This window comes from Molossus molossus, unplaced genomic scaffold, assembly GCF_014108415.1.
Source record: "Molossus molossus isolate mMolMol1 unplaced genomic scaffold, mMolMol1.p scaffold_m16_p_27, whole genome shotgun sequence".
NCBI classification, from domain to species: Eukaryota; Metazoa; Chordata; class Mammalia; order Chiroptera; family Molossidae; genus Molossus; species Molossus molossus.
Genome location: NW_023425363.1, coordinates 3094371 through 3107612, shown reverse-complemented (window position 1 = coordinate 3107612; position 13242 = coordinate 3094371). Strand labels below are relative to the sequence as shown.

The window sequence follows — 13242 nt, the reverse complement described above, 5'->3', positions numbered from 1 at the left end:
AGAGTCGGGGAGAGAGAGAAGGTGAGAGAAGGAGAGAGAGAGAGTGAGCGAGAAACATTGATGTGAGGGAGACACATCGATTGGCTGCCTCCTGTGCGACCCGACCAGGGCTGGGGACCAAACCACAGCTGAGGTACGTGCCCTTGGCCGCAATCGAACCTGTGACTCTTTGGTCCTTAGGCTGACGCTCTAACTGCTGAGCCAAACCGGCCAGGGCCCTTCTTGCATTCTTTCATGAGGCGAGGCAGCTAGCCATTTGCTCTCACGTGTCCTTGGTTGGGGATGATCGTGGCCAGCTGTAAACTGCCCGAACGGTGTGGCCTCATTTAATTTTCTTGTCTCGGTTTCCCCATTCCTCCTGCCCTGGAATCTCCCCAGCTTCTCACTATCCTGCGGCGGAACAAGGCTAAACAGGCTTCAACATCCTATTTGTGCTCCTTTCCAGGTGAACGACCTTTCCGTAGTGTCAATGTAGCAAACCTCTAAACTGTTAAGAATTTTTACGAGCCCTGGCCGGTCTGGCTCAGCGGTCAGAGCGTCGGCCCCTGGACCGGGAAGACCGGGTTCGGTTCCCGCTAAGGGCACGGGCCTCGGTGGTGGTTCCTCCCCGGCCCCGGTTGGGGTTGTGCGCGTGGCAACCAATCGATGTGTCTCTCTCACATCGATGTTTCTCTCTCTCTCTCTTCCTCCCTCTCTAGCTGAAGATAAAATGCAAAAATATCCTCTGGTGAGGATGAAAAAAAAAATGTTTCATGAGTTTATTTGAGCCAAAGTGACAACTGCTGGGAAGCAAACTCTCAACAGACTGAGGAAATGCTCCAGAGAAGGACAGCTTTGCACCGTATTTCATACATTACAATCAAAAGAGAAGACGTAAGTGGGTCACATGAAATCCACTGGTGATAGATTCGGGAGGTGGGAGAAAGCAAAGCGGGGGTGGGGGGCCTCTGGGGTTGGGTGAAAAGTAAAATGATAGATGCTTCTTATACACAGGTGGGTACAAGATGGTTGACGGTGTAGAGTTAACATGATGACAATGACAACGAGAGGGTTTACGGTCTCTGCCCTGGTGCAGCGGTTGTGCCCTGAGGGGTCTGGGAAAAGGGGAGTTACTCTGACATCCCAAAGGAAAGTTAGTGTAGGTGCAAAAACACAACAGACAGGCTCACTTAAGGTTAAAGAACGACTTTTATCAGGGAAGTTCTAGCCTAGGACATGACCATCTACCATAAACTGCTTTTAGTTAAAAAGTTGTAAGTTCAGACCATCCTTGGCGGTTACTTTCGGTCTCTGAGTTCGTAAGGCCTTCCCGGAGCTTGTCAGGTTAGCACGTGGCCCCTTCTGGGCCACACTTGGCTCTAGACCGCTTCATCGATGTTAAGCTCTGTTGTTATGTCACATGCGAATTTCAGTCTTACACCTCCACCCCCACGACCTTGAACACAGACGCCTGTGAAATCTGGCAGTGTTGGCAGACTGTTCACTGGGCAGCTGGTACTGGGATATGACCTTCTAGTTTTCTTTTCAAAAATGTTTGTTCCTTTTTCAATACATGACCTGATTTAGTAACGATCATTTCCTTTTCAAATGTGTAAACACCAGACAGATTTGGGGTAAGGCATGCAGTGAGGCAGCCGTGTTCTCCACAGCACCCCCTCTCCGCGCCCACAGGCCTGCTTGGGGAACAGCTGGCTGCCGCTGCGTCTGGGCACGACGACATGGTGTTCTCCCCCGCAGTGCGTTCGGCCTCGCGTCTGAGCACCCCGAGACTCATGTGCAAATAGTTCCCGGGGCTCTTCTGTGCCAGGCAGTGTCCCCGGTGCTGGGACAGGAGTGAGCAAGACAGCCAGCCTGGGCCCTTTGGCAGCTCCATTCTGGTAGGGAGGGGACCAGAAACAGAGGAACATGCAAAATGACCAGTATTGACACGTGCCAGGAGGAGAAGCAGGGCCGGGGGAGAACACCGAGCGTGCCAGGGCAGGTGCTATTCCAGGAAGGGTGTCAAAGAAAGTTTCTTTTGAGTAAGTGACTAATGTAAACAGATAACCTGAAAGAGACAAGAGGGAACCCTATGAAAATGTGGGGGAGAACCTGGTGGGCAGGGAACAGAGTGTGCAAAGTCCCTGCGGCAGGAGCAGGCTAGCTGTGCTGGGTGGGGGCAGGGCAGGTGTGGGGGTGTGTTGGGGATGTGGCAGGAAGGCCAATGTGAGCAGCAGAATGTTCCAGGCAGCGGGCTGCTGGAAGAGATAGGTAGGTAAGAACCTCCCAGGCCTTATCAGAGTCAAATGGACAGTTCTGAACACTGTCTCATTTACATTCTTAAACATTCTTTTTGCAAGTCAAGCAGAGAAGTGATTATAGAGGGACAAAAGTATAAACATAAAATAAATTTAAAACAATACAATGAAGCTTGGTGAAGAGGTTCCTGAGAGTTTGGATGAGAGGAGAGGAAGCTTAGATTGGCGCAGCGGCGAAGAGGGGCTGAGCAGGCAGATTCAGAACTGGGAGTGAGAGGGAGGGTCAAGGATCCGAGCTCTGCGGGCCCCTGGTGCCACCTGCTGAACTGGAAGAGACAGGAGGAGGGAGAATCTGCAGTCGGGCTTCAGATGCCTTTTTGACATCCAAGTGGAGACGCTGAGTAGACAGCATACTGCAGGAGTCCAGAACCAGGGGAGAGAGAAAGCCACACAAAGATGTTCCTGGGTCCTCCACGTACAGCAGCGGGAAGAGCAGGGCCCCGGGCCCAGGAGCTGCTGGGGACTGGCGGGCAGAGCACGGCCAGGGCGCTGTGGACTGTGGCATGACTGGAAGGCAGGGTTTCAGAAAAGAAGAAGTGGTGGCTGTGGCAGCCACGCCGAGAGGTTGAACAAGATGAGCACCAGGAACTGACACTGGGTGTAGCAAGAGGTGAGCTGCTGGTGACGTCACTCAGTGGTTTCAGGGACAGGGCGGGACCAAGGCTGAGAGAGGCACAGAGAGAACGTGCAAGAAGGAAGTGGAGGCCAGCGAAGACCTGGTTTTGGAGGAGTTTTGTTGCAAACAGGAACAGAGAGAAGGAGAAATCCCTGGAGGGGATGTGAGGTTAGGGAAGGTTTCTCATTTTTCTTTTCTTTTCTTTTTTTTAATCATAGCTAAGAATTTATTTTATTTCTTTAACTCATCTTTATTGTTGGATGTATTACAGATGTCCCCCCTTTTTTTTCCCCATTGACCCCTCCTCCCCAAACCCGCCCCCCTCCTGCCTTCCCCACACTATTGTCGGTGTCCATTGGTTATGCATATATGCATACAAGTTCTTGGGTTTATCTCTTCCTGCCCTCCCTCCCCCCTTCCCTTTGAGGTTCATCAGTCTAACAACCAATTTGTACTTCTCAATTCCTTCATCTTTTTCACCCAGCCCCCCAGCCCCCACCCATCTGGCAAGCAATAAAAAGTTCTCTGTATCTATGAGTCTGTTTTTGTTCTGCTTGCTCATTTTATTTGTAGATTCAATTGTTGATAGATATGTATTAATTGTCATTTTATTGTTCATATTTTTGTTCTTCTTCTCCTTCAAGAAGACCCTTCAACATTTCATAGAATACTGGTTTGGTGGTGATGAACTACTTTAGCTTTTTCTTGTCTGGGAAACTCTTGATATGTCCATTGATTCTAAATGATAGCTTTGTAGGATAGAGTAATCTTGGTTGTAGGTCATTGCTTTTCATCATCTTGAATATCTCTTGCCACTTCTTTTTGGCCTGCAAAATTTCTTTTGAGAAATCAGCTGACAGTCTTATGGGAGCTCCTTTGTAGATAACAAACTGCTTTTCTCGTGCTGCTTTTAAGATTCTCTCTTTGGCCCTGGCCAGTTTGGCTCAGCGGTTAGAGCGTCGGCCTGCGGTCCGAAGAGACCCGGGTTCGGTTCCCGCTAAGGGCAGTACTTCGGTTGCAGTTTGTCCCCGGCCCTGGTTGGTCGTGCGGGTGGCAGCCGCTCGATGTGTCCCTTCACATCGATGTTTCTCTCTCTCTCTCCTTTCCTCTCTCTTCCTCCCTTCCTCTCTCTCCCTCCCACTCTATCTGTACAAAAAATGGAAAAAATATCCTCGGGTGAGGATAAAAAAAAAAAAAAGATTCTCTCTTTGTCTTTAACCTTTGGCATTTTGATGATGATGTATTTTGGTGTGGACCTCTTTGGGTTCAACTTGTTTGGGACGTTCTGTGCTTCCTGGACTTGTGTGTCTGTTTCCTTCACCAAGTTAGGGAAGTTTTCTGTCATTATTTTTTCAAATAGGTTTTCAATTTCTTGTTCACTCTCTTCTCCTTCTGGCACCCCAATGATGCGAATGTTGGCATGCTTGAAGTTGTCCCAGAGGCTCCTTACACTTTCCTCATTTTTTTGGATTCTTTTCTCTTTTTACTGTTCTGGTTGGGTGTTTTTTGCTTCCTTATATTCCAATTAGATGGTTGGCTTCTTGACTTTACTACTCTACTATTGATTCCCTGTAAATTATTCTTTATTTCAGTTAGTGCATTCTTCATTTCTGACTGGTTCTCTTTTACGTTGTTGATGTTTTCACTTAATTCCTTGGAAGTCTCCTTAAGTTCCTTGAAGTTCTCATTAAGTTCCTTGAATGTCTCACCAAGTTTCCTGAGCAACCTTATAACCAGTGTTTTGAACTCTGTATCTGATTGATTGCTTATCTCCATTTTATTTAATTCTTTTCCTGGAGTTTTGTTTTTTTTTTCTTTTATTTGGGGCATGTTTCTTTGTCTCCTCATTTTGGCTGCTTCCCTGTAATTGTTTATATGTATTAGACAGAGTTGCTATGTCTCCTAGGCTTCGTAGGGTAGCCTATTATTGTAGTTGTCCTGTAGGATCCAGTGGCACAGCCTCCCTGATCATCCCAGTTGGGCCCTTGAGGTGCACCCCTAGTGTGGACTATGTACTATTCTGTTGTAATTGAGTCGTGATTGCTGTTGGCATGTCAATGGGAAGGATTTACTCAGGCTGATCAGTTGCAAGGACTGGCTGTGCCCACTGACCACTGACCTCTGACTATCCTGGAGAATCAGCTGTGCAAGGGCCCATCACACAGAGCAAGACTTACTTAGGAGGGCTCTGGTACCCACTGAGTCCATTCATTGAGTGTGTCACTTGTGGAGGTGGTTGGGTGGTGGTGCTTCAATGTGGTCTGAAGCTGTCCACTGGGTGTGCTGGCTCTGGGGCAAGGTCAGTCTCTGCCTGTGTTCTACCCGTGGCCACTTGGCATAAGCTACACAGTGATCTGCAGATGGCTGCTTCTTGTGCTGGGCTTGGAGGTGCCCAGGAAAAGCCGAGTTGTGAACCGAAGCTGGCTGCTTCTAGTGCCAGGCCCGGGGCCACTTAATGAGAGGTATGGGGCTTGCTGAGACCAGATGCTGCTTGTTTGAGAGTTTTTAGGAAACTCTGAAGCAGGATCCACGACAAGACAATCCTATGATAAAACCTTTTTAACAGCTTGGGTGGGTCCTAAAGTTGGGTGGGGCGGGGCCTCAGGGAATCACCAGGGCGGGGCAAACAGTGTGAGCCAGGTTGCTGGAGTCCCAGATATGGCGCCTGTCTGCCACCCCAGGGAAGGGCTCACCAAAGGAACATCAGCCTCTGCCAGCATGTCTGTCCAGGGGAAACTGCCTTCCAGCCCTCGTCCCAAAGCCAGACAGCTCAGTTCTTCCCTGTATGTCTCTGGCACCCTTCAAGCTGCCTCCCCTCCGAGCTTAGAGGGAGCAAGGCTGAGTGAGTCTGTGCGCGGGCTCTTTAAGAGGAGCCGCCTGGGGCTCCAGAAGCCTCAGCCTCTCTCAGCCTCAGTTCCCGCTGGTTTTACAGTCAGAAGTGATGGGGACTTCTCTTCCTGGCACTGGGACCCTGAGCTGGGCACCTGGTGTGGGACGGGGACCCCTCAGTCCTCAGGAAGGACCTTCCCAGCTGAGGCGTCCTCCTGTTTTTTATCCACCACACGTGGGTGTGGGACCAGCCTGTATGCCTCTGCCCCTCCTACCAGTCTGGATGTGGCTACTTCTTTCTCTTTTATCCTCACCCGAGGACATTTTTGCATATATCTTCAGATAGAGCAGGAGAGAGAGAGAGAAACCTCTATGTGAGAGAAGTACATCAAGTGATTGCCACCCATATGACCCCAACCGGGACCGGAGACATTCTGCAACCGAGGTACGTGCCCTTAGCGGGAACCGAACCCCGGTCTCTCTGGTCGGCGGGCAGACGCTCCAACCGCTGAGCCAAACTGGCCAGGGCTCCATGTGGCTACTTCTTTAATGTCATAGTTGTAGGACTTCCATTCAGCTCGATTTCAGGTGGTTCTGAAGGATGGTTGTGCTGTGGTTTAATTGTGATTTTAATGTGGTTGTGGGAGGAGGTGATACTGCGTTTACCTATGTCGCCCTCCTGACCAGAAGTCCCTTCTTTTTTTCCTTGAAGGATGGAAGAATGGGGCACATTTGCCTGGAACAAGGGGACCTGTGGATGCAGGGGCACAGGGAGCAGTGCAAAGAGCCAACTCCCGGGCAATGGGGGCCCTGAGGGTCAGCAGGCTGTGAAACCCCCCACAAGGCTCCGGAGGCTGAGGTGGAGGCCGGAGGCCCAGGCGATGGGAACACAGTGGACACAGCCTTTGTTTCCATAGCTGGTGCCTGCACAGGGCCGGGAACGGAACGTGGACGGCGGTATGGAAAGGTACACAGTGTTGTCGTCTGAAGGCACTTTTCAGAGAGAAAATGCTGCACCGTATGGAAGGAGGGGGTATTCAGGAGGCGGAGGAGGGCGCTCGGCAGCTCCAGGTCCTCTGGGATGGAGGCCCGAGACGGAACCTACTCCTTTGGAGGGAGATGCAGGGAAGGGGTCTGGGGTGGGGGAGGAAGCTTCAGAGCCATAGGGTGACTGGACCGCTTAGCAAAGAGGCCGAGCATTTGGGTCATTTTCTGGTGACACCACAAATTCCCAGTGGCCCAGTAGAAACGTGGACACAGGGTCAGATGAAGGAATGTTGTGAGCCATGTGGGACCCATCACGGTGGGGAAGGTGAGGTGAACCTGGGCAGGCAGGAGCACTCAGAGCGGTAGGTAGGGCAGAAGCTCCAGGGGAGCCCAGGAGCCCGAGGGGATCCCAAGAACAGCCGGGGATGTAACAGGCAACAAGGGAGATCGATGCTCACGGAACGTGCTGCTCTCTGCCTGGCCCCGGGGGCGCTGGCCCTTTTGGGGTCCTTTCCCTGTGGAGGTGGCCAAGAAGCCCTGTGCTTACCTCCTTCCATCCCATCTCAAAGGCCACCTCAGCCGCACTGTGCACAGCCAGAGGCGGGAGCCTGGCCGTCCGCACAGCAATGCTCCTGGCCTTGAGAAGGAAGGAAACCTTGCCGCAGGCTCCAGGGTGGATGGACAGGGGACACTGTGCCAAGTGAAATCATCGAGACACAAAAGACACACACTGTATGATTCCACTTACACGAGACACCTCGACAGTCAAGGTCAGAGAGACCAAGTGGAAGGGCGGTGGGCAGGGGCTGGGGGAGGGGGGGAGTTAGGGTTGAGTGGGGGCAGCGCTTCAGTTTGAGAAGTGGAAACGTACTGGAGACGGGTGGTGGTGATGGTTGCACAATGCAAATGTATTTAAATATGTTTTTTTTAGAGAGACAGGAAGAGAAAGAGAGAGTGAAATATCGATTCGAGAAACATCCATTGGCTGCCTCCTGCTTGCCCCCCACTGAGGATCAGGCCTGTACCCTGGGCGTGTGCCCTCACTGGGAATCGAACCGGGACCTCTCAGTCCATGGGATGACTCTCAGCCCACTGAGCACACTGGCCGGACATGCATATGTATTTAATGTCACTGAACTATACACTTAGAAACGGTTAACATGTTTTTTGTAAATTTTTTTAAAGTGAACTTGGGGAAACTGAGGCTACCCTATGGCCTCACGGCCTCACATTGGATCAGAATCTGTCTCCTGACCGCTCTTCAAGGGGCTCTGGCCTATGAGGAGGAATCATGTTGGGGTGTCACCTGAGGTGAGGACAGCCGGGGTGCCTGGGTGCCTCCCAGGCAGGACACCTGCTTACTCCTGCGTCTCGCTCGGATCTCACACAGAGACACCGGAACCTCCCAGGGTGGTGATTTGCCCTGGGTGGAGCTGGGCTCCCGGTGCTTAGCTCAGGGCTCAGGAGCAGAATCTCACAGACAGCAGGCCCCACACTGTGGTTGTTTCCCTGACCTCAACCTCAAGGCTCCTCCCCCGGGGGGCGCAGCACAAAGGTCACCTCAGAGGTGGTAGTCTGCGGCCGGTGTGGGGTGAAGAGACAGATTAGATTCTTACTCTCTGAATGAGACAGAAAACCTAGAAGCCATAAATGGGAGACAGACTGACATGCTTAACCACATAAAATGAAAAACTGCTGTTTGACAAAAGACATAAACAAAATTAAGAGATTAAAACAGACTTGGAAAAATATTTGCAGTACATAGTAGGCAATACATAATATTCACTACAGATAACTGGTATACAAAGAACTTCTAAAAATGGACAAGACAAACAGTCCAGGCAAAAATGGATTCCCAGACAATTCTTAGGAAAAAATGTGAAGTATTAGTAGAATTGAAGAGAAGCTTGACTTCTTTAAAAAGTAAAGAAATGTAAATTAAAGCAATGATGATGCATATTTTTTTATATTCTTAATAGATTGGAAGAAATAAGAAATATTGATAATATCCTATTTTGGCAAAATTATGCAGAAGTGGATGCTCTCATCCACTGTTGGGATGAATAGATGAGTGTCACAGGGCAGTAGGAACTCGTCTTCCCGGTCGCTGTGGGGATGGAGCTCTTGTGATATCTGGAGAAAAGGAATTTTCTGGGACTTGCACAGGAGGATGTGATCTAGTAGAAATAAGTCTCTACTTCCATGGAATTACACCCTGGGTTTCCAGAGTCCCATTTCCCTCAGTCCAGTCACAGAAGTCTAGCTGGGGTTTCAGTAGGGCTAAAATCAGAGCCAGGGTCCGGAGGGTCCCTTCCTATGGGTATATCCAATAGAGCCTCGGGCCAGCTTCAGTCCACTGGCCCATGTGTGTGGGGCCCGCAGGGCCGTGGGCAGCGGGGAGCATGCAAGCGAGCCCAGAGCAGCCCTGAGCAGCGGGTCCGACAGCCCAGGAGCCCAAGAGCAGTCAAACAGCAAACTCCTTGGTTGAGGAGGTAGGTGTTCCCAAAGTTCCTGTGCTGGCAGTGGCCACACCCATTCTGGCCAACCATCCTGGTCCCCAGGGATGGTTGACAGACTATGGACAAGAGTAATAGCAAAAAATAATGGCACTGAACTACGGATTTCCATGAATAGAGGCGTGGGAAAGGATAAATAGTGTGTGTCTGACAGTATGGGACGGTAGACATCCGTAAGAAAGTCTGTGGAAAATGTGTTCTTAGAGAGATGTCCAGAAGACACAGTTGTTAAAAACAGGTCTCTTGACAGTGGCAATAGAGTAAGTCTACTTTCGTTTTTTTAACAATCTGCACAGATAGCCCTGGCCGGGCGGCTCGGTTGGTTGGAATGTCATCCCAAACAATCAAGAGGCGGTGGGTTCAGTTCCCGGCCAGGGCACATACCTGGGTAGAAGGTTCGATCTCCAGTCGGGACGTGTGCAGGAGGCAGCCGATTAATGTTTCTCTCTCTCCCTTCCTCTCTCTAAAATCAGTTCTGGAAAACCCATATATATATATCAATCCATATGCTCCATTTCACTGGCTCCAGGGTGCATAGCCTGTTCATGTTTCGACAGGACACGTCACCACCCGCACCTCTGAGTTTATAATATATGGCAGCACATCTGTCTAAGCACAGGCACATCTGGAACGACGCCCCACACAGGACCGTGGGAAGGCACTTCGCCGCCTGAGACACTCGGCGGGTGTGCATCTGCTGTGAGTGTGTCGTCTTTGTGACCTGTGGAAACAGCACACTGGGGCACCGCCCGGCCTCCCCGGGCCCCGCAAGCCGGTTGACTTGCCCACCCTGGACAACCTCTGTTCTCAAGGGGGCAACGATTCTCTTCTCGTTTTCCCCCGAATCCAAGCTGTTGCCCAGACGGCAGGAAGCAGAGCAGAGGTGAGCCCCCCGGCTGCCCACCCTGGAGGCTGGGGCCACGCGGCCCGAGAGCCCGTCTTGTTTCCTGTGACCAGTGCCGAGCGTGAAGCTCTGGTCTGGACCCTGATGTGCAGGAGGCTGAGGTGGGGCTGCAGAGATCCCTGGGTCCAGCTCCCATCTCATAATTGAGGAAACAGGTTCAAAGAGGGGGCGCAATTGTCCCCGTCCCTGCCCAGGACACTAGGCGATGGGGTCCCAGGCGCCATTCTCTTCCATAGGTTCTGTGTGAATGGACGAGCCAGGAATCAAGATTTCTTTGACCCAACGGTGTGTATCTCTCATCTGCAGGACGCTTTGCTGCAAGTCCCAGATGACGTGCACAGCGGTGGTGGACACCTTAGGGTCGTGTACATAGTCACTGAGCAAGGTCAGAGTGAGCTGTTCTTGGGGTTGGTTGGGATCAGGAACACAAGCTCTTCCCCCGTCTTTGCCCCGTCACCTTCAGTGTGCAGGTCTTCACCTCATGTCATCTCAGCTGTGACTCAGCTGCCGGAGCTCTAGGTGTGTTTTCACACAGCAGTGGTCTGAGCAAGAAGGAAGGAGGTGGCCCAAAGCTCAGAGCATGCTTCTCCTTACATCCTGTTGGCCAGAATCGGCCACATACCCATCCCTTAGGCCGGTCACTGGGAAAGGGGACCAGTCATGATGCACCCTCTGGGGTGTGCATGTTGCCACTACACCGAGGTTCTGACAGCCACCGCGGGGTTACTGCTGGGGAGCCAACGCGCACACCTCACGAGCTGCTGACTCTGGGTTGTGACCGTACTGAGCAGCTGGTCTGAGATAATGTCTCAAGCTTCTCATGGGAGCAGTGAAGAACCGCTTTAAGTGTAGAAAGAATCGCTCAAATATGTGGTAAAGAGCTGATTAATGGACCCTAAAATTTCCCAATGACTCCTTCAGCCTCCTCAGATGATGGGTTTTGCAAACCACACTGTTGAAAAATGACATTTTCCACCTGAGGTCTCTGAAATAAGCTACAGAACTAGTGCCTTGTCTCAAATAAAGGGCCATAGCAGTCTCCAGAGACTGAGCACAGCGACGGCGGCGTGGAAGCGTGAGCATCGCTGGGAAACACGCTTCCCAGAGAAGGAACGAGTTTCCCTTTCCCCCTTTGGTAACGGGGAGACGCAGCCAGCCTGCCTGGGGCCGGGGTGACCGCAGCCTCATTCCCGACCTTCAACGAGTGTACATTGGGCAAACAGTGTACATTGGGCAAACCCAGAGCAGGGAAGCCCGTGTCCTGATTTAATTTCCACGTTATCTCACGAAGTTACTTTCCTCGGGAGCCTAGGGCTTCAACCACCTACCTTCCCTGGGCCTGAGCCTGCGTCACCCCGGGACACCTCTTCACTCTTCAGAGCCCTCCCCAGCACCCATCCTCCCATGGGTGACATGAGATCTGATACCCTTAAAAAACATCGGCATGGATAGAATCAGCATGTCTACAAAACTGCAGGGCCCTTCCTTCCTAAGGACCCACAGGGAGCCAGGTCCCGCCCTGGGCCCTGAGGGACAGTTGGAATGCAAATAGACCCAGGCTGCCGCTCACCCTCTGCGTGTGTGGGCTCTGGGGCGTCCTGCTGCTCAGGGCGCCACTTCTCCACCAGCACAGGCAAAGCCCTGCGACTTGTCCCTGTGCCTCTTCTGCAGGGAAATAGCCATTCAAATCCTTTGCCCATTAAAAAAGTTAGATTATTTGTCTTTTTATCACTGAGTTGTAAAATTTCTTTATATATCTGGATCCTAGACTTATCAGAAATACAATTTGCAAATATTTTCTTCCATTTTGTCTTTTTAAACATTTCTAGAAGCTTTATTTGTATAGCTAAAAACTGGAAACTCAAATGTTTATCAACTGGTGAATGGGGAAATGATGATATATCTATATAATGGACTACTACTCAGCAATAAAAAAGAAACGCATTATTGATGCACGCACATGATAAATCTCCAAAGGATGATGATAGAGAAACAAACAACAAGTATAAATTTGGTGAGAGCATTTGATGTTTTGCTTCCCAGCAATTGTCATTAATTTTGGCTCAAATAAACTCATAAACATTTAAAAAATGTATAAATATGATATGATTTTATTTTTATATAATTCTAGAAAATTCAAACTAATCTATAGCAACAAAGCCAATCAGTGATTGCCTGGGGACAACAGAAAGAGCGCTAAGGAATTATAAAAGCACAAGAAAAGCCCATCCGATGTGGCTCAGTGACTGAGCATTGACCCATGCCCCAAGAGGTTGCCAGTTCAATTCCTGGTCAGGGCACATGCCCAGGTTGTAGGCCTGGTCCCCAGTGGGGGCGTGCAGGAGGTGGCCAATCAATGTTCTCACTCATTGATGTTTCTCTCTCTCTCTCCCTTCCTCAGTCTCTAAAAATCAATAAAGGAAAAAAAATTAAAAACATAAGAAAACTTTTGGGGGGAGGTAGTTTGTGCTCTTTAACTTATTACAGGTGTTCCATGGATATACAGCTGTGTCAGATGGTGCATAGCTATTCCCAAGTCTGTGTACTGACAGATGGAACTTGGCCATAGTGAAAGTTTTTACACTTCCTTTTTTTAAAATCCTCACCCAAGGACATTTTTCCATTTTTGTTCAGATAGAGTGGGAGGGAGAGAGAAAGAGAGAGAAACATCGATGTGAAAGATAAACATTGAGTGGCTGCCACCCGCACGACCAACCAGGGCCGGGGACAGACTGCAACCAAGGTACATGCCCTTAGCGGAAATCGAACCCGGGTCTCTCTGGACCGTAGGCCGACACTCTAACCACTGAGCCAAACCAGCCAGGGCAAGTTTTTACACTTTCAAAGTGTAGTAGCAAATGCTACCACAACATCAGGGCTTTTCCTTGGACAGCTGGTTGTTAAACATTTACCAGCCCACCCACTACTAGCTATAACGTACACAAACAGAAGTTCATTGGAATTATTATTTTTTTAAAATTGATTTGAGAGAGAAAGGAAGGGAGAGGTAGAGAGAGAGAGAAACATCAATGAGAGAGAACACCGATTGGCGGCCTCCTGCACGGCCCCCACTGGGGATCAGGCCCACAACCT

At 50.3% G+C, this 13242-nt stretch overlaps 1 long non-coding RNA gene across 1 annotated transcript; it reads left to right on the top strand.

Moving 5' to 3' along the window:
- The first annotated feature begins 716 nt into the window (after nt 1–716).
- LOC118641206 lies at nt 717–8025 on the top strand. The gene is made up of 4 exons (XR_004961568.1): nt 717–873; nt 6455–6709; nt 7299–7499; nt 7915–8025. It is a non-coding gene; the product is annotated as an uncharacterized LOC118641206 (long non-coding RNA).
- Nucleotides 8026–13242: the final 5217 nt, after the last annotated feature.